The sequence below is a fragment of the Chiloscyllium plagiosum genome, chromosome 14, assembly GCF_004010195.1.
Source record: "Chiloscyllium plagiosum isolate BGI_BamShark_2017 chromosome 14, ASM401019v2, whole genome shotgun sequence".
In the NCBI taxonomy this organism is placed as follows: domain Eukaryota; kingdom Metazoa; phylum Chordata; class Chondrichthyes; order Orectolobiformes; family Hemiscylliidae; genus Chiloscyllium; species Chiloscyllium plagiosum.
The window spans coordinates 40,537,562-40,564,822 of NC_057723.1; the positions used below are offsets into that span (position 1 = coordinate 40,537,562).

Here is a 27,261-nt window from a genome sequence, read left to right on the forward strand (position 1 = left end):
CCAAGGATACTGGTGCCCCTCAGTTTCAGGTGTAGACCATCCTGTTTATAGAGGTCCCACCGTCCCCAGAAAGAACCCCAGTTATCCAAAAACCGGATTCCCTCCCTCCTGCACCATCCCTGTAGCCACGCATTTAAGTGTTCTCTTTCCCTATTCCTCGAATCTCTATCACGTGGCACGGGTAACAAACCAGAGACAACAACTGTGTTCGTTCTAACTCTGAGCTTCCAACCTAGCTCCCTGAAAGCCTGTCTAACATCCTCGGCACTCCTCCTACCTATGTCGTTGGTGCCAATATGGACCACGACTTCGGGCTGGTCCCCCTCCCCCTCCAGGACCCGGGAAACACGATCAGAGACATCACGTACCCTTGCACCTGGGAGGCAACATACCAATCGTGAGTCTCTCTCGTTCCCACAAAACCGCCTATCTGTGCCCCTAACTATCGGGTCCCCAATTACTACTGCTCTGCTCTTCTTCACCCTTCCCTTCTGTGTAACGGGGACAGGCTCCGTGCCAGAGACCTGTGCCCCGTTACTTACCCCTGGTAAGTCATCCCCCCCACAAGTATCCAAAACGGTATACTTGTTCTTGAGGGGAATGGCCGCAGGGGGTCCCTGCACTGGCTGCTTCCTCCCAGTCCCCCTCACTGTCACCCATCTATCTGCCATCTTTGGAGTTACTACTTCCCTAAAGCTCCGATCTATGACCCCCTCTGCCTCCCGAATGATCCTAAGTTCATCCAACTCCAGCTCCAGTTCCCTAACACGGTCTTGGAGGAGCTGGAGATGGGTGCACTTCCTGCAAGTGTTATCAGCAGGCTTGTTCATGTGTCTGCCGAAATGCCTCTGAGATGTTACAACCATACCTACGTCTACCACCTGCCCTGGCAGTATGTTCCAGCCACCCCCTTGTAAAAGACTTGCCTTGCACATCGTCTTTAGAGTTTCTCCCTCTCATTTCAAATCTATGCCCCCTAATATTTGACATTTCCACTCTGGCAAAAAGACTCCGATTGTCCACCACAACCATGCCTCTCCTAATTTTATATACTTAATTCAGGTCACACCTCAGTCTCAGATGCTCTAGCGAAAACAATCTAAGTTTGTCCAACCTCTCCATATAGCTAATACACTCCAATCCAGGTAACATCCTGGTAAACCTTCTGCACCCTCACCAAAGCCTCCACATCTCTACTGTAATGTGGTGACTAGAACTGCACATAATCGTCCAAATGTGGTGTAACTAGAGTTTTATACAGCTGCAAAATGACTTTCAATTTTTACATTCAATGCCTTGACCAATGAAGGCAAGCATGCCATATGCCTTCTTTACCACTTTATCCATGTATGTTGTCACTTTCAGTGAGCTATGGACTTGCATCCAAAATCCCACTGTATATCAATACACCTATGAGTCATGCCATTTACTGTACATTTTTGTTTTGCATTTGATCTGCCAAAATGCATCACCTCACATTTGTCAGGATAAAACTTGTCCAGATAAAATTCCATTTGCCAAGCCTCCTCCCAACTTTCCAACTAATCCACATCCTATATCTTTTGACAACCCTCCTCACTAACCACAACACCACTAACTTCCATGTCATCTGCAAACTTACTAATCGGACCACCTATATTTTTAGGTAAAAAAAATGACTGCAGATTCTGGAAACTATTTTTATCCAAATCATTTATATATATTACAAAAGACAGGAGTCCCAGCACTGACCCTTGTGAAACAACACTGATCACAGGCCTTCAGTTCGAAAAATACCCTTCCATATCTACCTCTGTCTTCTATGACCAAGCCAATTTTGTATCCAACTGAGCAATGCACCATGGATCTCATATGATTTAATCTTCTGGACCAGGCTAACATGAGGGACCTTGTCAAATATTTTAGTAAACTCCATGTTGACTATATTCACTACCCTACCCTCATCAATCAACTTTGTCACTTTCTCAAAAAGCTCAATCAAATTTGTGAGACAAGATCTCCCCTGCGCAAAACCATGCTGACTATCTCTAACAATTTCATTCCTTTCTAAATGCGAGCAAATCCCATCTCTAAGAGTCTTCTCCAATAATTTCCCGACCACTGATACAAAACTCATTGGCTTATAATTTTCTGTTGCCCTTCTTAAACAAAGGAACAACATTGGCTATTTGCCAGTATTCTATAAGCCTTGGCTGTGGCTAAAGATGATACAAACATCTCTGTCAAGGCCCAAACAACCTCCTCCCTTGCCTTCTTCAGAATCCTAGGATAGATCCCATCAGGTTCTTAATGCTTTCATGATGCCAAATAATTTCCTCCTTCTTAATATTGACATGCCAGAGAATATTGACATAACTTGCTCAAATCTTAACATAATTAACGCCCTTATCCTTGGCGAATACGAATGCTGAGCACTCATTAAGGAGTAAACAAAAACTGAAAGAACTGCAGATGCTGCAAATCAGAAACAAAAATAGAAATTACTGTAAATGTTCAGTAGGTCTGGCAGCATCTGTGAAGAGAAATCAGAGTTAATGTTTCAGGTGGAGTGATCTTTCAGACCTGAGGAAGGTCACTCGACCGAAAACGTAACTCTGATTTCTCTGCACAGATGCTGCCAGACCTGTTGAGCTTATCCAGCCAACTTTCTCTGGCTCCAAGCATAAAGTCCCACCTTTGTCCTTTGTTGGACCTACCCTTTCCCTAGCTACCCTCTTACTCCTAATTTATGTATAAAACACCCTGAGATTCTCCTTAATCTTACTCACTAAAGATATTTTGTAGCAAGCACAGCAGCATCAAGAAGTGGAGAAGTCGATGTTTCCAGTTTAACCCTTCTTCAGGAATGGGGATGGGGGTACTTCAAGGCCCTTTTTAGCCCTCCTAATTCCTTTAAGTTGTTTTAAGTTCTTTCCTGTTTCCTTTATTTTCCTCAACTGCCTTATCTGATTTGATCTAAGACTTCACAAAACCTACCTTTGACCAAACAGTTGGCCACCTGACCTTGATAGCTCTTATGTGGATTAATTTTATATAAAATCTAAAATCCAACCCAAACTTTCTATTTTTAATAGGAACAGCGATCCAAACGCTAGTGCTTCCAAATAAACTGTTGAACTATAATCTGGTGTTGTGTGATTTTTAACTTTGTACACACCATTCCAACACTGGCATTTCCAAATCATTAATGCAGGAACACCACCTCCAATTTTATTTTTATTTGTTCATTGGGTGTGAGATTGCTGACTAGACCAATATTTATTGCCCAACCCCAATTATCATGGAGTAGGTGGCTGTGGGCTGCTTTCTCGAACTGCTGCAGTCCTTGAAATTTATGGACACCACAGCACTGTATGAAAGGAATTCCAGGCTCAGTGACAAGGAAGGAACAATACATCTTCAACTCAGGATGGTGTGTAATATGGGCAGAGTCAAGAGTGTGGTGCTGGTAAAACACAGCAGATCAGGCAACATCCGAGGAACAGGAGAATCAACATTTCGGGCAGAAGCCCTTCAAGTAGAAGTAAAGAATGCTGCCTGCAATTAGCTTTTATCATTCTGATATGTTAACATAGAAAGCTTTCAAAATTGTTGAAATTCTTGCATCAATTTTGTCGTCTGCACTCTGTTTGATCACTCCTGGTTGCATATCTTGTAGGACATCTTCATCATGTCCTCCCGTCATTCACAGATTGTTCTCATTAGAAGCTTCTTTGTGGTCTAAGGTTACCAGCATACAACGGACAACATAAAATTTGTTTATCTTCAGCAAACAATCAAGAAATGTGAAAGATGAAGTGAATAGAACCACAATAGTAATTTGCATGATGCCAAATACAGGCAGCCTCCAGATCATCCTGTCTCTGGATAATCGGACTTACACTGACAGATGAGCATCACGACGCCCTCAGAAGACCCACTTCCACACTGACTGCATGGTAATTATGATTTGGAGATGCCAGTGTTGGCTTGGGGTGAACAAAGTTAAAAATCATACAACTCCAGATTATAGTCCAATTGGTTTATTTGGAAGTACTAGCTTTCAAAGCGCTGCTTTTTCACCAGGTGGTACCTTTGAAAGCTAGTGCTTCTAAATAAACCTATTGGACTATAACCTGGTGTTGTGAGATTTTTAACTTTGCATGGTAATTACCTGAGAAGTTTAAATTTCTGGTGGGCAATTACCTAGCATCTAGAAATCTCTGTAAAAAAAACCCAACTCTTGAGTTAGAGACAGAGAATTTGGAGGGTTCTGAGTTACATGACAGCTAGCGAGGAAAGATTACAGTGGTCAGCATGCTCTCGCTCCTGTATAACTATAAAACTGACCTCCTTAGTCAGTCATACTGACCCCTGACACAGATACCCAACCTGTCAGCCCTCCCCCAGTGAACGTCCATCCCACCCAACCATCTGCCTTCCCTGACATAACCTAAAATATCCCCTCTCAATGCCCCATGTGTTCTGGGAGGCAGGGTGGACATGATAAAAAATGTGTTTGACAGCAGCAGTGCTTGGAACATTCAGATGAGTAAATCTTTTAAAAATCTCAAGACACTTTATAGAGGTGCAAAAATACGAATGTTCGGAGCAAGTGGATGTAACAGATAGATTTGGGAAATCCTGACTTGCACAGTTTTGCAGACAGTTTTGCAGATTGCAATCTGTAGACTTCATACAACATTTTTGTTTTCACCAGGGATGGGTTTACATTGCAGTTTGCAAGGCATGAGGTGTGTGTGCAGAGACAGGGCCAGTTATAATGCCTGTCTCACTTCTCCAACATTATAGCTTTGCTCCAAGCAGTTTTTAAAGGACTCAAATTTTCACCCCTTATCTCTCTCAATCCTTATTGCCCTATGCTAGTAAATGCCTCCTCAACTCGTCCCATGCCACCAATATGCCCCCAAGTGTCCTCACCGTGTGGGCGGCACGGTGGCACAGTGGTTAGCACTGCTGCCTCGCAGCGCCAGAGACCCGGGTTCAATTCCCGCCTCAGGCGACTGACTGTGTGGAGTTTGCACGTTCTCCCCGTGTCTAATCTAATCTAATCTAATCTAATCTAATCTAATCTAATCTAATCAATGTCCTGAAATGATAAAGAAGATAAAAGTACATGGGATCCAGGGTAACTTTGCAAATTGGATCCAAAATGGCTTAGTGGTAGGAGACAGAGTGTGGTGGCAAAATGCTGTTTGTGACTGGAAGTCAGTGTCTAGTGGCGAACAACAGGGATCAGTGCTGGTCCACAATTGTTCATAATATATGCAAGTAATAATAGATAAAAACACCATGAAGGTCCTGCCTTCCCAACCTTACCCTTCCCCTGAACTTTGAGGGCCCTCAGGTTAAATTCACCACAAGTTATCTCTCTCTGACGAGTGAGCAGCCTTATGGCCTTCAGGGAATATGGCTGGTTACCTTTTCATTTTCTAGGTGTGAACATGCAGGGGGATGATTAAGGAGTTTGTGGATGACTGAAAGATTGGCCAGGTTGTCAATAGTGAGGAAGGAGGTCTTAGGGGTTAGAGATAGGAAGGTAGAGATGGATTGGTCAGATGGGCAGATCAGTGGCAGATGTAAGTTAACACTGAAATGTGAGGAAGAGGTAACAAGGCAAGGTTAGTGCCAAATGAAAGATTGACAGGGTTGATAGATACAAGAAGGATGTACTTGATGACCAACATATCCAGAATTAGGGGTCACAGTCTAAGGATAAGGGGTAGGCCTTTTATGACAAGAGATGAAAAGTTTCTTCACCCAGAGCTTGGTGATCCTGTGGAGTTTGCTACCACAGGAAACTCTTAAGGCTAAAACATTGAAAGCTTTCAAGAAATATGTAGATATAGTTCTTAGGATGAAATGAATCAAAGGTTACAATGAGAAAGCAGGAACAGGTTCTAAACTGAATGAACAGCAGAACAGGATCAAATGGCAAATGGCCGATTCCTGCTCCTATTTTCTATGTTTCAAAATCAGGATTGCAATGGAATACTGGAAATGTGACTGGGTGAGCACAGGTCCAACATCACTGAAGAAGCTTAACATTATTGTTGTGGATTTGTGGTGATAAGGTGCGCTGTCACTTTATGAATTCAATCATGTGATGTCATAGCATCATTGGTCATTTTGGAGGGAAACAACTCAAGTCTAGCTTGCTGCCTTGCAAAGTGATCACCTCCAAAATAAAGCTTATGTTGTTGTTAAATGCTTAGGCATCCGAACCATCTTGAAATGTAACCACCATCCAGGTTACTGAGTTGGATGATCAGCCATGATCATATTGTGCTGCAGACCAGTTTTGAACGGCAAACTAGCCGATCGCTGCTGCTATATTCTATGTTTCTATGAACGGTAGGACATTGGGAAACTTAGAGGAACAGAAGGATCGGGGGGTGCTTGTCAACAGATCCCTGAAGGTAACAGGACAGGTTAATAGTGTGGTTAAGATGGAATAGGGGGAACTTACCATTAACAGTCATGGCATAATTGTAAGAGCAGAAAGAACATGTTGGAATTGTACAAAACTTTCGTTAGGCCACAGCTGGAGTACTGTGTGCAGTTCTGGTTATCACACTATGGTGTTCTTCTATAATATGCATTTCAGTCATGTGCAAACTTACTAACCCACCCATCAACATTTTCATTCAAGTCATTTATATATATCACAAATAGCAGAGGTCCCAGTGTGGATCCCCGCACAGAACACCACAAGTCACAGACCTCCAGCCTGAAAAACAACATTCCAGAATTACTCTGCCTTCGATGGGCAAGCCAATTCTGAATCCATGTGGCCAAGTCACCATGGATCCCATGCACCTTAATCTTCTGGATGTGCCTACCATGAAGGACCTTGTCGAAAGCCTTACTAAAATCTATCTAGTTAGTAAGACCTGCTCTGCACAAAGCCATGCTGTCCCTAATAAGGTCATGCTTTTCCAAATGTGTTATATTTTCAATTTCCTATATTGAAGTTATAAGCTTATGAGGGAAATGTACAGTGTGGATAGGAAGCAGCTCTTCCATAGTTGAGGAGTCAATAACAAGGGGGCATAATTTTCATGTTAAAGGAAGAGGTTTCAAGGGGATTTGAGGAAAATATCTTTCACCCGCAGAGTGGTAGGAATCCACAATGCACTGACTGGTAGTGCAGTGAAGGCATGAAATCTCACAACCTTTAAAATGTACAAAGATTAACATTTGCAATGTCATAACATTCAAGGCTATGGCCTAAGTGCTGAAAAGTGGGATTAGTGTAGATTGGACAATGAAAACTTGATGGGCTGAAAAGCCTCTTCTGTGCTAAATTATTGTATTTCCATATGCTCACTAAGATTGCCTCATGCCACCTCTAGCCCAGTGTCTTCCATACCTCTTCAAATTCTCCCTTGCTACTTCTGTGCCCCTTAGATCACCAGTGCCACATCAGCACCTCTATGCTCCCCATGCATCCTCCATAAAACTATGTCAAAGACACAATCTGTTATTACAACTTATTCAAACTGTCATTCATTCTCAAATGAGTGGAGCATGTAATGTTCTGAAATCTATGAACACTTCAAAGTCATTGATGAATTTATACTAGCCACAGAATGCCCTTTCAGAAGGAAAGAGCAGATGATAACTTCATTTTCAAAACAGTGCTTGACAAGAGATCTAAGAAAGCAAAGAGTTAAATTTCTGTTTTCAAATATCAAACAGACTTTTTAAAAAATATGTTGTCAATATTTCCATGCTTTCTGCACAAGGATAAGAAGTGTAAAGTGCTGAAATCCTTCTGCCATGATACTTTCATGGTCTATCTAATTGAAGCTTTCATACAGTTGCAGAACATCAGTTTTTCTTTCAAAAATTACAAATCACGCTTTTCTAAGCAGTTGCACACTTACCATAATTCTACAATACTATTATTCTTATTGTAAGGTACATTGGTCCTTTACATAATGTTTCTGGGAGAATGGGCATGGAAGTGATATGAGTTGGCATGGGGATAGGATGGGCCATAGGAAAAGGGGCAGTTAGGATGGACATGAATTGGTATTCACTTAGAATGTGACTATAAAGGACCATGGGGATGGTGGGGAGGAGGAGCGTCATGGATTTGCATGGAGAAGATATGTAAAAGATATTTTAAAGTTACGTTTCAAAAGACTACCACATCCAAATTATGACCCATGAGAACTATTGGAGCCCTGGAGATGTCTAATCCTGGAAGGGAGTTGGCCAGATTGGGGATGCAGAGTACTGTTTTGCAACCCAAACCCGTCTCCTGCATCATCCAGCAGTTGGCATGTTGGTAACGTGGTTGGGAATTTCAGAATAGCTCTACCCCCCTCCATTTGTTAATGGCTCCAGTGTCGTAGAATCATAGAGTCATAGAGATGTACAGCACGGAAACAGATCCTTTGGTCCAACCCATCTGTGCCGACCAGATATCCCAACCCAATCTAGTCCCACCTGTCAGCACTTGGCCCATATCCTTCTAAGCCCTTCCTGTTCATATACCCATCCAAATGTCTTTTAACTGTTGCAATTGTACCAGCCTCCACCACTTCCTCTGGCAGCTTATTCCATATACGTACTACCCTTTGCGTGAAAAAGTTGCCCTTGAGGTCTCTTTTATATCTTTCCCCTCTCACCCTAAACCTATGCCCTCTAGTTCTGGACTCCCCCATCCCAGGGAAAATACTTTGTCTATTTATCCTATCCATGCCCCTCATAATTTTGTAAACCTCTATAAGGTCACCCCTCAGCCTCTGAAAACAGTCCCAGCCTGTTCAGCCTCTCCCTGTAGCTCAAATCCTCCAACCCTGGCAACATCCTTGTAAATCTTTTCTGAACCCTTTCAAGTTTCACAACATCTTTCCGATAGGAAGGAGACCAGAATTGCACGCAATATTCCAACAGTGGTCTGTGTCCTTAAGATTCTGTGAAAACCTGGCACTGTATCTCCACTAGTGCCCTGGATGCAACCAAAAGAAACATGGCCAGTGGAGATGTGAACATCAAATTCAGCAGGTAACAAATCGCCGTGACAACCTAAATTGTCAAAAGCACTGACAAAAGGTTGAGAAAGCTGAGCCTTTGAAGATTCTTATGCACAAACAGTACTCCTACAACCTCAACCCCTATGCTGGTTTATTCTCTGCTGCTCCCTCCATAGCATTTATTTGCTGCAGATGATGCCAATTGCCTTCCTTGCTTAAATACCTGAAGTGGTCATCATGTCAGCCATCCTGATACTGTTTGTGTGAACACCTCTAACTTAATTGATAAGTTTCTGATAAGTATTCTCACCAATACAATTTCCAGACAGAACAACAAAAGAATCTCAATCATTATTCAGATTGGAGACATGATGCATTGCAATAAAGTGTTGCTCAATCTCACAAATTTAACAATGCAGCTCCTCCTCATACACTCTCTTTTGCATTTTATAAGGGACATTCAGCCTGGCGGTGACAAAGAAATTAGTACAAATTTTCTGTGATAGGGACAATTTGAAAGTTAACAGTTGAATATAAAGAAGAAAATTGCACAGTCAGAATCCTAATTTCAGGGTTAAAAAGGATGTTCCAAGTATTTGTCCTCAGTCTGTGATAATTGAAGGGAATTGAAATCTTTGGTGAGGAATTGTACCATTTCTGTGAGACGAAGATGATGGCTCTGTCCTTTGTTTAAATGGAATGAGTAGAGTTTCTCCTGGTCATCAATCATGATTCTGGAGCAAGATGCTTTTGTTTTAAGATAGAGTTTTTACACCCGCAACCCATCCCAAATCACTGCTCAAATTAATTTCCATATTGCAAAATGCAAAACCTTCTATGGTCTATTACAGTCAGTCACAGGTTTTGAGAGGTAACGGATGTAATTTTCATAAAATATTTTAGGAGATAAAGATAGACTCGAGCTGAAATGCAAGTTTAGCACAAGGCACCATCTTGGTAAAGGAATTGAAAGTGAACCCTCTTGTGACGCCGTGGTAGCACCATTACCCCTGGATTGGCAGGCTGTGTAATAACATCAGATTAGATTAGAAAAACAAACTAAATAATTTTTTTTTAAAGGAATTGAAATCATTGGCAGGAACAAGTGTGCAGAGCATGTTAAACAGCAAAATGACATTTTAAAACATCTGCTATTGTGCATTAAAGATCTTGCCCAGAATTTAGTAACTAGCAGTTTGACTGATTCCTAACTCCCAACCAGCTACTCAAGGGTGATGTGGATGTCAATGTCTTGTCCTTCTTGGCCCAAATGTAACCTTTCGGCATAACTGGTTCACTCATGCCTTTTCGTAACCTCTAGCGTTGACTATCTCACTGCAGTCCTGGCAAATTCAGTCCTGAAAGTCCTCAAATCATTTGGGACAATCACTCCTGGGGATGAACAATCAGAGAACGGTTGTCCCATGAGTAGAACAGAAGAAAATGGTGAGTCGCTGTTCCTGCAATGATAGGCTGGTTCTCTTCCATCCCTGCTGCTGGCAGCTTCACAGAAAACCTACTAGTCCCAATAGCATTCAGAACCAACCTGTCACTGAAAGGGCAGTGAGTAGTTAGGAAAGCCAATGTTTGCACTGAGAGAGTCATTAAGAAAGTGCCTTTTGCTAGGAGTCAAGGGTCAGGGGCCAGGGGCTGGAGGTCAGGATAAGAGGAGCTGGGGAACTGTGAGCTAGTAGTGGGCAGGTTTAGAGCAGAAGAGGCCAAAATGGGAGAGTTGTAGGGAAAGAACAAGGCTGAAAAAGGTGTGATGAGGGTGAAGGAGGCTACAAGAGGGGTATTGAGGGACAAGAAAGCTGCAAAAGGCATGCAGGAATGAAGCAGAAGGAAGAGGGTGAGACAGGGGAAGAAGCAAGCTGAAGAAGGAGGTTGTAATAGCACAAGGGAAGATAAGGAGCCTGGAAGATGGGTGCAGGAAGAAGAACCCTGTAAAGGAAAAAGAACAATATTAAACCTGATTACAAAGAAAATCAATGTGGAATCTCTATCTTAAGGTTCTGTAACTTCAGGACTTATTATGCTTGGAGAAAATGCAGCAGATTGTATTGTGATGGACACTGTCAGTTGTTAACTGTCAATCTGGTAGTAAATACGGTTGTAACTGTGTGTTTAAAATGTCACTTCATGGAAGTGAATATAATGGAAATGCATTAGCTGTAATCTCATGAATCTGTAGGTGGTGTGTTAAGGGTGGGATGGTTTTTCCTATAGAGAAGTGTGTTTCAATTATTTTGAAAAAAACTTTAGCTAATTTATAGGTATTGTCTTGGACCAATGTAAAGACCGTGGTGTCGAGGAAATTGATAATTTCCTTGTGTGCTGTGGTTTTATATTTAATTGTTAATTATTGAGAATATTTACAAATTATTTTAATTCAACGTAAGTATGGAAGATTTTGGCATGACAATACAGTATCACCTAATTAATAAATTAGTGAGATTGAAAATATAACCATTAAAAACTGAAAAGATCTTGATCGGATGGGCCAATGGGCTAAGAAGTGGCAGATGGAGTTTAATTCAGATAAATGCGTGGTGCTGCATTTTGGAAAGGCAAATCAGAGCAGAACTTATACATTTAATGGTAAGGTCCTGGGAAGTGTTGCTGAAAACAGAAACCCCGATGTGCAGATTCATAGTTCCTTGAGTCCCAGGTAGATAAGATAGTGAAGAAGCCGTTTGGTATGCTTTCTTTTATTGGTCAGACCATTGACTACAGGAGTTGGGGGGTCATGTTGTGGCTGTACAGGACATTGGTTAGGTCACTTTTGGAATACTATGTGCAATTCTGGTCTCCCACCTATCCGCTCAACCCCCACTCCAACCTATCACCATCATCCCTCACCTTCATCTACCTATTGCCTTCCAAACTATCTTCCTCCCAGCCCCAGCTCCCCCCTCCCATTTATCTCTCAGCCCCCTTAGCACCCACCCCAACCTCTCCCATACATTCCTGATGAAGGGCTTATGCCCAAAACGTCATCACCCTGCTTCACGGATGCTGCCTGACCTGCTGTGCTTTTCCAGCATCACACGTTTTGACTACAACTGGCGTTGTGTGATTTTTAACTTTGTCCACCCTAGTTCAACAGTGGCACCTCCACATCATGGCACATTTATATTGACAGCATCCGTTTTACTGATCATAAGGAATTTCAACTTTGATCAATGCATTGAACTACATCCATTATGCTAAATCTCTATAAATTATTGGATAGGCACAAACTTGTGTATCATGTAAAATTCTAAGCATCACTTTCGAAAGGAATCTGAAGGGCCTCAAAGATGCTGAGAATGTTTACCAGCATGATGCCTAGGATAAGGAACTTAAGTTGTGATCTTGGGTTTTTCTATGTTACTTTAAATAAAGATCAAATTTCAGAGTGGGGTCTAGGGCAAAGGTCATGTCCTTAACGGCACGTGTTGGGCACTTCAGAGAGAAATTATTAAAACACCTTATTGCATAAATGATAATAGATAAATGGGAATTCCTTTTCCAAAAAGCAGCAGACTCCCACTCAGTTATTCTTTTAAAATCTAAATTTGGTAGATTTTTAATCATCAAGATTACTAAACTGTATGTTGTCAAGATGGATGATTTGAGTAAAGATACAGATCACCCATAATCCCATTAAATGGTAAAACAGGCTTACAGGTTCAAGTGCCTTAATGTCCTAATTCTATTCTTATGTTTTTAGAATTAAAATGGATAACCACAGTCTGTTTCTCACAATATTCAAATAATGAATTCTCCCACATACAAATCCAATGTTAAAAGTCATCAGCTAAGTAGCATACCAAATTGCATCTGAATGAAATACTCAAAACTGGCATATTGTTATTGAAAGATATTAAACTATGGGATGATTATGGCAGGGACTGTTAAAGGGAAATTTGAATACCCAGTTATCAACCTCAGGAATTATATAAGATTCCAGCTTTAAAACAAATGAATTTTACTGTACAAAAAGCAATTAAAACAAATACTATTTAATACTATCTTAGGTGTATACTGATACTTTACATTGAAAGCTTAATATGTGGCAATGCTGCTTCTTTAATAAGGTTACGCTGTCTTTGGCTTTTTTTTCAGAGAGGTCGTAAAAGCAGTGATTCCGTAAAGGCTAGGTTTGAAGGATTTTAGGGCCAGTTTGATTATAGCTAATAGATACTGCCTCAGGAAAAAAGGCTTTCAAGTTAAAAAAAAAACTTGTACAATGAAAGGACATTGGCCAGTTCTCCCAGTTCAGTTTTTACTCTGGTTTGGTTTGGTTTGGTTTTGGCAAGCAATTGTTGTGAAACTGCTTTAAAGAAGCAGATCCATGCTGATCACCAATCTCTTCGACCTCTCTCCTGTAAGACCCTGTGTTCGATTTTACCTTTTGTGCCAAGGGGCGTTTATGCAGATTGTTGCAAGTATTTGGAATAGCATACTAAATTGGGATAATCTGTTGGATTTTCACATAGGTTGTTACTCTATATTTTGTTTTCTTTTGTTTGTGTTTCATTTAGTAATTTTGTAAATAATTTCTGTTTATTTGAAACTAAGTGGTTTGACCAGCTGCATCCCTCCTGAAATATCCGCTCTACACCTGCTTGAAAAAACGAGCAAAGTAAGGGTCCAGGCTACTTTCTTGAAATATACAGAGGAAGTCTGGCCTGGTCCATAAAAAATAAAACACAATTGCAATTTTCAATTGGACAACTCCTTTTTCTTTAATGACTTCCTTCCAGGAAGTCTTTGGCTACTAAAGGCTCTTGAAGGCTCCTTCACTTTCTGAAGGATAAACCAAAATGCCACAGCTCTCAGTAAGTCACTGATTTCTCTTCAGTGTTAGTTATTTTTCAAGTTATAAAATTCCAAATAGATCCTTCCATTAATTTTTAGTTAAGCAAACTTCCACTATACATTCAAAACCTTTTTCTCAGCTCAAACTTCATTGCATTCTACAAGTTATCTGCTCAGTGCCTCCTTGTCACAATCATTCTTGAATTCTCCTAGCTCTTATGCTTCTGGCCTACAATGACCTAACGCCTATAAGTAAGCTCTTGCTTACCTTACTGAACTCACCACTTAGATCTACTGACCTGGCTTCTTTCAATTTCAACCCCAAAGACGTTTTTGGAAAATTCCATTGACAACTATTACAATCAAGACTCAGTGTTCTTCACCTTTCTGGAATTAGGTGGTTGAAATGACCAATAGGTTTTTATATTAATTCATTTTTCATTTCAAGTCAAACTTTTGATCATAATGCCTATTGAATAATTTCAATTTCTAATGAAGCCATGGTAGTTAGCTTTTCACAGACTTACTGTCTGCAGTTCTCCAGCCAAATGAAGGCCACCTGTTGTTTTATTGCCTTTCTCCCTCCTAACCCTGGCCTCACATGAAACCCTTTGAACTGCCATTATTTGAGGTGAAGTGGCTATTTTTAAAGTGCAGCTTTTAATTGGCTTACCCTTACATGTTTATCGTTCCCAAAAACTCAACATTATTTCTGAAATATATTAATATAAATCATGAAATTAAATGATTATGACATCTGTTATTGATTACTAATGACACCCTGTTAAAAGGAATACTTTCCATTTATCTTTACAGAAAATGAAAGCTTGTACAGAGTTAAGAATAGCTATTTATGCTCTTATTATGTGCTTTTGCTATGTAGATTCATATTATTTTAAAATCTGTCCTAATACCTATATTTTAATATGCCTTTGCTAGCTTCCATTGGGTAATTGGGTAAGATGTTGTGCTGTAGATCAGTATCAAATGGACAAATACTGGAATTATCAATAATTTGTCCTAAGAGTAATAAACGTTACTGCAAGGGACCTTTAGCAGCTTAGTATTTCAAGATAGACACACCACCTCCCTTTTTTCTGAATGATTAACAATGAACAATAAATGCTCTTATTATGAGTAGTGCCCAAAGCATGAGAAATAATTTTAATATAAACAATGTGGAATTTACCAAAAAGGTTTACTAAAATTGCAAAAGACAACCTCTCCAGCATTTTTATCTTTAAGGACACAGTTGTATTTTGTTTGATGTGTTATTGTATCAGTATATGGGTAAACGAGTGGTTCACTGCATAATAGCTGAGCAGCCCCTATCAAATATCAATATGCCTTTCAGTAGTGTGAATATTGCAATCATAAACCCCATATTTGATTCAATAGATAGATGGAACACAATGACCATGGTAGCCTATCTATCGGAGTCAAAATTATTCTTTTTTTCTCAAGGGCTACCCTTTGATTTGCAGGTATTGCTTACAGTCATAGAGTCATAGAGATGTACAGCATGGAAATAGACCCTTCGGTCCAACCTGTCCATGCCGACCAGATATCCCAACCCAATCTAGTCTCACCTGCCAGCACCTGGCCCATATCCCTCCAAACCCTTCCTATTCATATACCCATCCAAATACCTTTTAAATGCTGCAATTGTACTAGCCTCCATCGCTTCCTTTGGCACCTCATTTCATACACGCACCATCCTCTGTGTGAAAAAGTTGCCCCATAGGTCTCTTTTATATCTTTCGACTCTCCCCCTAAACCTATGCCTTCTAGTTCTGGACTCCCCCAGGGAAAATACTTTGTCTACTTTTCCTATCTATGCCCTTCATGATTTTGTAAACCTTTATAAGGTCACCCCTCAGCCTCCGACACTCCAGGGAAAACAGCCCTAGCCTATTCAACCTTTCCATATAGCTCAAATCCTCCAACCCTGGCAACATCCTTGTAAATCTTTTCTGAACCCTTTCAAGTTTCACAACATCTTTCTGATAGGAAGAAGACCAAGATTGCACACAATACTCCAATAGATACAATATTAAACTCTGTCTGCCACTCCTCAGCCCATTGGCCCATCTGATGAAGATCCCGTTGTTGTCCTCTACATCTCCAGTTTTGGTGGTGGGATGTGTATGTGTGCGCGCACAAGTGTGTGCGAGTATGACAAAGTATATGCCTGTGAGAGGGTTTGCACATGAATGTAAGTGTGGGGGGATGTATGTGTGTGTTTGTCTGAGAGAGAGCATATCTATAAGAGAGGATATGTGTGAGTATGATCATGTGTAAGAGTGTGTGTGTATGTGTGCTTGTGTGTGTGTGTGTGTAAAGTATATAGTTAGTGGGTTCACCTGTAATGTGACATGAACCCAACGTCCCGGTTGAAGCCATTCTCATGGGTACCAAACTTGGCTATCAGCCTGTGCTTGGCGACTCTGCGTTGTTGTATATCCTGAAGTCCGCCTTGAAGGACGGTCAACCGAATATCCAAGGCCAAATGTCCTTGACTGCTGAAGTGTTCCCTCTCTGGTGATTGTTGCGCAGTGCCCATTCATCTGATGTCGTAGCATCTGCTTGGTCTTGCCAATATATCAAGCCTCGGGGAATTCTTGCCTACAGTGTATCAGATAGACAACGTTGGCTGAGTCACATGAGTACCTGCCGCGTACATGGTGGTGGTGTCCCCACATGTAATGGTATTATCCATGTCAACACTCTGACACGCCTTGCAGTGGTTGCCATGACAGGGTTGTACAGTGTCATGGTCGATGTTTGCCTGGAGGCTGAGCAGTTTGTTGCAAGCAATGGTCTGTCTTAGGGTTGGCTGATGTTTAAAGGTGAGAAGATCTTTGCGAGGTGCTCATTCCCATTGGTAATATGTTGCAGGCTGTGAAGTACGTAACGTAGTTTCTCCACTCCTGGAAAGTACTGGACAATGATGGGTACCCTTTCGGTTGTATCTGATACAAACATTAGCAAATTCTGTAGCTAGGGGACAATGGTTGTTGTTAGGAATGTTCTTCATTCGCTGTTTTGGCTATTTGGTGTCGTAGCTTTGGTAGGTTAGTTTTTGTAGTTGTGTATGTGGTAGGGAGTGGCACTATATGAACTGTTTGATAAACTTATTTTGCCAAATAATCTTGGTATTAGGAGAATGATATACTGAAATGACAATGTTCCAGAAGTTTCAACATTTACTTGTCTCAATACATGCCAATTTTTCCAGATAATTAAAAACGTAGATTGCAAGAGAATAAATAATAATGATAATAAAGGTTGTTCTGTAATTCTCTAATGTTGGATTGATAGAGATCTTTACACCATAAAGAGAATATATTGATTTTGAAAAGGGCAGGATTTTCTGTTTTTGCATTGGGACTTCAAGTTAAGAGTCCAATGCGGATCCTGAATCTCAGGAGCAGTCACTCAACTTAGATTTCTCCTTGATCAGTCACTCAATAGCCAGACACTCACTTGAGACATATTAAGGATGGCAGGAAGGCTGTCCATCATAGAAGGAGCTGCAGCCTGCCATTGTAGATAAAGGAAGAAGGAAATCATCTCAGATTTTGATGTGTCCTTGAAGCACTTTCAACACCTTTGAAATAAAAATGACTGTAGCTGCTGGGCCACAGAGAAGAGGGAACCTTTCCAGAAAACTGCCATGCTCCTTATATTGTGCAGGTTGACTGGAAAGTTTCAGTTGGCCTCTGATCAGTGGCTTTAATTGGCTTACTAGCTAATGCTGCTGGCAGGTGGTTATCCTGATCAACCTTCCTGAACAGGAGTTCGAGAAAGGAAGGTACTAGCACTTTAGCATGTAAGTCAACAACAAAGAATTATGTGCTTATCTGTCTCCACTGGCCTCTGAACATTCTGTCCATGGAGTAAACTGCAGATTTTCAAAGCCTAAAATTTACGGCATGAGGAGAGATTTTACAAACTCAACTTGCTCCCCTTAGAAATGAGAAAGTTAAGTGGAGATTTGATGGAGGCATTCAAAAATCACAAGTGATTTTGCTGGAGTAAATAAGAAAAACAAATGTTTCCGCTCCACTGTCAGCAGATCAGACATAGATTTAAGGCTTTGGGCAACAGAACCTGTGGTAACACGCAGAAGAAAAAGCTATGAGTTGTTATATTAGATTAGATTAGATTACGTACAGTGTGGAAACAGGCCCTTCCGCCCAACAAGTCCACACCGACCCTCCGAAGAGCAACCCACCCAGACCCGTTCTCCCCGTGTCTGCGTGGGTTTCCTCCGGGTGCTCCGGAGGGGTATGGGTGGGTTGCGCTTCGGCGGGTCGGTGTGGACTTGTTGGGCCGAAGGGCCTGTTTCCACACTGTAATGTAATCTAAACCCATTCCCCTACATTTACCACTTCACCTAACACTACGTGCAATTTAGCATGGCCAATTCACCTAACCTGCACATTTTTGGACTGTGGGAGGAAACCCACGCAGACACGGGGAGAATGTGCAATGTTGGAATATGCTGCCTGAAAGGCTGATGAAAAGAAGCTCAATAAGGGCTTCCGAAAAGGAATTAGATAAATATTTGAAGAGGGCAATTGTAGGAAAGAGCTAGGGAACTACGATTCATTGAACAACTTTTAGAAAGAGGTATCACAATTGGCTGACTCAGCATCTTCTCTGCTGTATGCCTTGGTCATTAATAGCACCGGAGTTGTTTTAAATAGCCAGATGCATAATTTATGAAATCAACAGGAACTAAATGTTCTGACGAGTGGCAATATAGATTGCTACTCTGTTCATTTTTTTTCCATTTCAGACAGGAGTTTCTGATCAGGCTTTCCTTAAGAAATGCTGAGCCGTACTTCCATTCTAACAGTCGCGCAGAATTGTCAGAGGAAGGTAAACCACGTCTACTTTTCAAAGCACTCAGCTGCCGTATTCTGTGAAAGATCCAGAAACACAGTCACTTTAGCAGCTGCTGTCAAACAGTAAGTATAGACGCTAAGTGTGAGGTCACGATGCTAGGTCGGTAGGGTGACATCTCAGTAGGTAGCCAGTTGTCTAGGGGATAGATGCCAAGTGATTATGGTGCCAGGTAAGTGATGTAGTGTTAGCATAGGTTGTGGTGGTTGGGAGAAATTGAGTCCTGAAGGGCAGGGTGGGAGTGGTAGGCGAAAGTGGGTACTGCAGATGCTGGAGATTAGAATCAAGATTAGAGTAGTGCTGGAAAAGCACAGCAGGTCAGGCAGCATCTCAGGAAAATCGATGTTTCAGGCAAAAGCCCTTCATCAAGGTGGGAATGGTAGTGGAGCCAGGGGGTGAGGTTAGGTCCAGTATGGGGGATGTGTGGGGTGGAGTCACAGTCATACAGTCAGAGTCTTACAGCATGAAACACACCTTCAGTCCGACTCGTCCATGCCAGCCAAGTTTCCCAAACTAAACTAGTCCCACTTGTCTGCATTTGGCCCAGATCCCTCTAAACCTTCCCTATTCACGTACCTGTCCATATGTCTTTTAAATTTTGTAACTGTACCTGTATTCACCACTTCCTCTGGCACCACTTCATTCCACATGCCACAATTTAACTCTACATATGCAGAAGTTGCCAGTTTCAAAAAGAGCAGTACCAATAAACATTAAGCCAACCACTACTCTCATGAAAAACTGGGATATTACAGCTTGAAAATGGGAAACCAACTTCAAGTCGGTATTTAAGATTTAGTGTATTAAAGACGGCATAGCCCTATATAAACTGGTGTCACAAGAACAGCCTCATCAATAAAGCAGGGGCTGGTTGTGGGAATGGAAAGCAATCCAACCATCGAAAGTTCAATTGACTGGAATTCATTTTCTTCACCTAAAGTTACAAAACATCATACATGCAGATTACAAACCAATTGTAGTCCAACATTGGGGTTATAATGCATATAGATCCAGACTGTGCTTGCAAAACACCTTTAGTACATAAAGTGTTCCAAAGATTTTCAATGGCATGACAAACCATGAATAGAATTAGAGAATTACAGGATTGTGGGACAAAAGGAAATTACAGAAAGAAAGAGTGATTTGATGATGCAAGGTTTAAATTTAGCATCACTTAAAGAACACTTAAATATACACAAAATGAACAAGGGTGATGGTTGAACAAGCCAACAGCTTAGTTTTGGAGGAAGTTAAGTTTAGAATATAGGTGGTCAGCCAGGAATGTATTAGATTAGTCAAATGTAGAGGTAAGAGACACTGAAAGGGAAGCAGTGGATATCCTAAGGTGGAGGAGACATGGGTGATATTACAAAAGTGAAAATAGACAGTATTAGTGAATCTCATCTTAGAGTCAACTATAACACCAGGGTGACAAATAAACTGCATCAGCCTCTGTGGTCAGTGGCTAGAGAGTTGACAGTAGCTTCAATCTTCCCAATATTTAATTAGGATGAATTCTTGATCAAATACTGGATGTCAGATAATCTTCCAATTAGCAATATGGCACATTAGGTTGAAAACAAGATTTGAGAGAGGTGATGAGCTAGAGCTGGGTGTCATGACTGCACTCATGGAAGCAAATGATATCTTCATGCTTCTCCTTGGTCACAAGCAATGAAGAAGCCAAGATAGATCCTTGGAGGAACAAAGAGAATTTTAAAAGGAGCAGACACAGAAGCCACTATAGATTATTCCATGTGCACTATTAGTTAATAAAGTCAGGAGTGTAGTCCCGTAGACATGGATGCCAGCGGTGAGTTGAAAGAGGATGGTGCAGTCACAAAGAAGAAAGGCAAGGGTAGTTTACTTTGGTTACAGTCACAAATGCCTTCCAAGAAGAGTCATTTGGTACCTCAGCAAAGATTAGAGTGAGATTGGAGGGAACCAACCATGAATTTCCATCAAAAATCACATGGAATTTGAGAGTGTGCTAACAGAAGGATTTTCCAGCTAAATGTTCTACCCACTTCAATCCTTAGTTTTATCATGTCCCTAAGATATGCCACAAAATTTATTCTGCAAAAGAAACATTGATTTAACTTTGCTGCAAGAATGATATTATCTTCTAATTAGGAGATGTTCAATTTAAAAAAAACACACCTCAACGTAGTTAAACTATACCAGAACATTCAAAACTAGTATCAAATCATTTGGCTGAAATAAGCAGAATAGTACTATTTCAGAGTTGACCTTTTTCACTCTAAACAAGAAAGATTATCCATTACACAAAAAGTGCCAGGGCTAAATTTAGGTGGCAGCGCATGGCTGATAACGTGAAGTTGAGGATCTGGAAAGAGAATCATTGCTGAAGGTTTTGGATTTGTAGTGTGTACTGGGTATCCCGTTCAGGTCCAAACTGGGTTGGTCTAAATGTGGTCCAGAGTCCATATGGAATTAGACGGTCCCATAGGCAGATACTGAGGAAGGAGATGTGGCTGTGGTAGCGAGTCTGCTTGAGGATGTGGTTGAAGAGCTTCAGGGCAGAGGAGTGGAGTTGGGGAGTGCAATCAGAGAGGGACTCACTGAGATCATTGTAGAGACAGGAGGAGAACTTCTTCAAGGCAGGCATCTTTGGAAGAGGCTTTGCAGTACAGTTGAAATCAACTAGGAGAAAGTGAGGACTGCAGATGCTGGAGATCAGAGTCGAGAGTGTGTGGTGCCGGAACAGCACAAAAGGTCAGGCAGCATCCGATCCTGCCAGAATCAACGTTTCGGGCAGGAGCCCTTCATCAGTACTCCTGATGAAGGGCTCCTGCCTGAAACGTCAATTTTCCTGCTCCTCATAAGCTGCCTGACCTGCTGTGCTTTTCCAGAACCACAAACTCTCGACACTGATCTCCAGCATCCACAGTCTTCACTTTCTCCTAAATTTAGGTGGAGTAATTAAGGGCCAACAATTTGGAACAAAAAAGTTGTCAAACTTCTGCGCAACATGGAGCAGTTGGGAGTAACTCAGGGCACACAAGAATATTTTGACTTTATGGTATAGGAAACGTAGCATTTTCTGCTAAGTTTATGTTAAGATTAAAAAGTAAAATTCTTATGTTACCTCTTGCAGCAGTGAAACTTCTTCTGCTATGATCTCAAATCTGACAGCATTCAGCTGCATTTAGATACTCACATGCCCAATGTCCACATCTAAAGCACTCCTGGCTGTTCACAGTGAACTATATGCATCTTCAGCCAGAAGTGTCACCTGGGGTTGAGTGCAGAGTTAGAGATGGATTGTGTCAGGAATAGGGACAGGAGATAAGGGGGAAAGGGGAAGTAGATGTTGAGTGTGTGAAGGGGCCTTGGATGCCATGCTGGGAGAGGGATTGGGGGTCAGTTCAGAGTAGGTTAAGAAGGGTCAAGGGAAGTAGGGGTTTTGCAGTGGGTGGTGAGGGGATAATGGGTCTGGAGCGGGTTGAGGGGTTGGCTGCTGGGGTGTCAGGTATTGGCAGATGTAGCTGAGTGTAGGGTCAGTCGAATAGTTGCTCAAGAGTTGGATTATGTATTTCATAGCCTAATTTTTCCTGAGTAACCATTTACTTAATTCCATCAGAACGCTCTGAACTCTCCAATTGAAATGGAGAGTTTCAGAAGGTTCCAGGTCCAGGGAAATCACCCAGCAGAATCTTCCTGTCCTGGACAATGCCTTTGGTGCTTGCTGTGATGGGTCTTCTGCAGGATCTCCCTACCCAATCCAATCAAACGCTCGAATAACAACTGTCTGGCCATCAGAAATTCTCTTGAATCACTGGATGTAAATGTCAAATACATGCACCTTTACTTATGAAATTAAGAAAGTCAAATAGGAATATTGCTGGTGAGTTTTCTCAGATCTATAAGAAAGATGCTGAATAGATGTGTGGAAAACCCAGAAGGAAAAACCAAAAAACTCTGTGAATGACTCATACTGGTCCAACTTGTATACTTCAGAACAGTGCTCCAGTACAACAAGTACATTGATTTTAAAGTATTACATTTTGTTTACAGGTTGGCTTGAATATTGTTGTATTATCATCTAGTTTTACTAGCACATGTAGCAATGCTGAAATTTGTTTGTGAACTTGATGGCAGAAAGGTAACGAGAGGTGCAGTAAAGATGACGTACAGCAGTTCAGAGACTCATGATTATTTGCTATTGTAGCAGGTAAAACCAGGCTCCATTAACATATAAATAGTTGTGTCATTTTAGAACTTTTAAAAATGATTACAAAAACTAATGTAATTTTTTTTAATATTCCACATAAAAGTAAGCCTACTATGAAGTAATTTGCAATATAAAGTTTGGCTTTGTTAAGCCTATCGCAGAAATGGTAGGTTAATCCAGAAAGTTATAGACATTTTGATCAGAGCTTAACAAGGAACAAAATATAGCATTCTAAGTACTATAAGAAAGTCATGAGAATTACAATTATTAATTCCACCATCTTTTGAAGGAAACAAATACTTGGTCAGCACATTAAACCCTCATTGATGTTGACCTTGCTTATTGTTAAAAACAGGATGCAACATCATATTTAAACTACAAGTACTGAATATCACCATAAGATTACAATTTTTAAAACTTGAGCAAATATAAATGACAGACCTCCGTAAAATGTAAATTTTATACAGAAAATCACGGATAACTTCCAAGTAATCATCCCTTTTATTCAATTCATAATTTTGCTTGGAATACAGTTGTTATCTCTTACCTGGAGCAAATACTTTCTGCCCGAATTGCTAAGGATACTGAACAGAATCTACTAATCAGATGTATCAATATCTTTCCATAGCACAGACTAGCTTTACCAAGTGAAGTCAACTGGAAAATTGATGAAGCAATAACTCATAACAATTATTTGTTTCACATATTACATGCTCAGCAGCACATGCTTCCATTTTATAAAAATAATAAGAATATTATATGATCATCAGAACTCAGGCAATTACATTGCCCATAATGCAATTCTTTGAGCATTATAAAGATTAAAGTGCAAATACCTGGATTTAAATGCACCAGGTAATGAATTGACAAATTTCATGTAATATATATATACCCTTTTATCTAAATGAATCTTTAACATGTCGATAATAAGCCACGTGCAGGACATCAACCCAAACTCTTCAATGACAATACCTTGCGTCAGCCTAGATCCAACTATATTATTTCAGGCTCATAGTACAATCACCATGACAACAATGTGAACTGGCAAATGCAGCTACCACCAGATTGATCATAGGAACTTCATAGGAAAAGATCAATCCTAATGTTAAATAAGAGCGAGATGAATTTATTTTAAATAGTTTATCAGTGTGCAAGTTAACATAGATTATGTACAATCACATTTTCATTAAATCAGCTGTTTATTTCTGCAGAAAATACGTGAGTATAATATGTTATTTCCTGTTAGCATGCCTAATATAAAATGCTTTTAAATGCATTATACACATTCATATTCATAAGGTAAAGATCTGGACCCATTCACTGGCAATAATTCTTGCTCCAGTTCAGATAACATATCAGATTATAGATATAAAATGCAGCTTGAAACTGCCATGTTCTTCTGAATTCTGTTTCACAACAGCTCTACCAGCAACAGAATATTCTAATAAAAATTCTGTGCTACAGATAAATAGCATAAGACAGTAGTGAATTATATCTACACTTACCAGAACCAGCAACCTCTTTCAGTACAACACCCTTTTCTCTACAGCCATCCATGCAAAATAATCAGCAGCTGCAGACTGGGACTTATCCCATCCCCCAAACCCTGCCCAGGCACTTCATATGGTATCTTCCTAATTAGGAAGCTCCATTGCACTAGTCTTAGTTCCAGGTGTCACAGAACTGAACATGGATGTAGGACACAGAATCTATATAAAGGGGGAAAAGGAAGTGAACAAATCATTACCACATTCTAGCAAGGAAAACCAGAATAGACAATCTGTAAGGACAAACAGTATAGGGTTGACAAACACAAAACTGTACAAGGAGGGAAATATTTGACAATAATAGTATTATGACTTTTAGTATTTGCACATTAATTTCTAACATTAATGAGCAATCTTTTTAATACATATCTCTCAACAGTTTCACCATATGTTTGAGCTTAAACACAAAAAGCAATATGACTTGTATTAAAAGAAATATCAGTTTTCATCATTGAGCTGTAGTAAAATCAGGTCTGATAGTGTACATTTTAGAAATCTTCTCCATTCCCTTTTTGCATTATTCCATCAACTAGTTTAAATTTATATCATCTTTTCTGACTCAGTGCTGTAACCAAACCATTCCTAGACTAAATCATCATTGTATGTTTAGTTAAAAAATCCAAAATGCTCATTAATAATTTTGTAATATCTAAAAATTTGATTTAATATTCAATCACAGCATATCAAGAGCAAGGAAAGCAATGTGCCAGACTGTTCAAGGTCAAAGCATACTCAAGCAACAATGAATAAGATGGCAACTCACACCATTCAAATCAACAATGTGGATTTTGCTTTTTGAACTGTCCGGTAAACTGCTGTTTATACTGCTCCCAGATATTATCATGTGTGTAGCTATATTTGTTAAAAAGCACTACACCTAAAGGTGAATTTTCATACCTTAGCCTAAAAATGCAAATATAGTCTGGAAGACATGCTAACCACAGATCAGCCCCGTTTCTGATATGTTTCTATGTAGGTTCATTTTCTGTTATCGCAGATGCCTGCTATTCTGACAGGTTATGTGTATAATTTGCTTATCAACACATTCTTTCATGAGGTACATATCTTGTTTGTAATTTAAATTACTATTTTAAAAATTATGAGAAGGCAGAATTTACAAATTACATGGAAAAATGGCGAAACACTGCAGAGGAGCAAAGCAATTAGTACACAAATCACTAAGCGCAAGTGTGAAGGTATAAGAAGTAATCAAAAAGCCTAATGAAATGTCAGCATTTATCTTGAAGAGTTGGATTACAGAAGTGAAGAGGTTGTGCTTCATTTCTCCAAGCCCTTAGCCAAACTCCTCCTAGAATTCTTGTTCAATTTTGGGCAGTGAACCTCATAAAGTCTTTGAACGTTTACAGCACTTGTTTGTTTGTATTTTGGTTTTCTTTAATATTGAAATAATTTTGCTACACTGTACATAATTTTTTTCCAAAAGCTTTGTCAACGTTTTGAGAAAAGATAAAATTTAATTTGTTAGTGATCCATTTAATGCATTCATAAAACACAAGAAAACCTTATGAACAAGCTATATTCATAATTATGAAAGGCAGCCTAACTTGACACAGTGTTAACCTTTGATTCTCCAGCAATCTGTTTTTGTTTGGTTAATATCTCCAATATCCACAGTTCTTTGTTTTATTCTCACATTTGATGAGTTGTGTTCAAGGTTACAAATTGGACAGAAAGCCAAAACTCACTCAAACAAAATACACCGTGATTTGTTCAGTTATACGTACAACTGTAGTTAAATTTCAATTTAGGTGACTGTTATTTTATAGGTACTGAATTTGCATGCTATTAATTGAACAAATGAGGGCCTCTGATGGGAACACGTTACCTGATTATTCTCTAGAGTATCATATTGCATTGTTTACTTCAACTAAAGAGAACGCTACAGAATCTGAAAGAAAAACAGCCATGATACATCACCACATCAACTTGAACACTTGTTGGAGACTGACAATAAAAAGTAGAATGGTAACTGTTGTGTATGGTGTAAGGCTCTGAAAGGATTAATATTGTGAAATGCTTGAAGCTTCACCTACTATGATTGTATTAGATGGTGCAAACAGACTTTGGGACTTTGAAAGAGTAAAAACTACCATGTGCATCTTCTTCATAGTCTTTATAGTATGTGCATCATATTCATGTCATTTACATCCAGGTGCTATCATACACTAAACTACATCTTGTTTAAGACAACAAATGTTTCTCATTAAACTATCAAGTGATTTTCCTACTTCACTCGACTAAATAAACTCCATGGATCCCTACTAGGGAAGAAGGTATTGGTAACAAATTTATCAGATAGCTCATACAGCATGATGAGCAGTGATAGGATTCCTTTTACAATATGATGGCAACCAGTGTGGATTCCATTTAGCGACATCTTACAACCCTAGTAGCAGTGGAGGTCTTAGATTTCTTCAGACATAACTTTTGGAGGCAGATATGTCAGCATCTGGAAGAGCTGAACATTAAAGAATCCAACGAAAAAGATGCTTGCAGACAGATTCAACAAGATAGAACTTACAATCAACGTGGTGTTGTCTCATGGTCAGTAAGCCTTTAAGAGATATGTTGATGACATCATCACTATTATAGCATGTGACCTGATGTGGTTTCATCAATGTTCTGTAGAGCTGCGGTAAGGCTTCTTTGTTTTTTAACTCAAACCTTCTGGTCAACATGCCATTTGTCTTCCAAACTGCTAGTTGCACCTGCATGCTTCCAATCAATGCCCTCAGAACAAGGGCATGCAGATCCTTTTTTACATAAACATTTCCCTATCCAACACTGTTTAAATAAT

The 27,261-nt window shown here is 40.1% G+C and overlaps 1 protein-coding gene and 1 long non-coding RNA gene across 2 annotated transcripts in view; one reads left to right on the forward strand and one right to left on the reverse strand.

The window, feature by feature from the left end:
* psd2 (pleckstrin and Sec7 domain containing 2) overlaps window positions 1–24,502 on the reverse strand; it is a 191,303-nt gene extending 166,801 nt beyond the window's left edge. The window contains exon 1 of the mRNA XM_043703661.1: window positions 24,402–24,502. The gene's annotated coding sequence lies outside the window, so the exon portion shown is untranslated. The remainder of the gene's footprint in view (window positions 1–24,401) is intronic.
* LOC122556665 lies at window positions 23,945–26,025 on the forward strand. The gene is made up of 2 exons (XR_006313605.1): window positions 23,945–24,114; window positions 25,123–26,025. It is a non-coding gene; the product is annotated as an uncharacterized LOC122556665 (long non-coding RNA).
* Window positions 26,026–27,261: the final 1,236 nt, after the last annotated feature.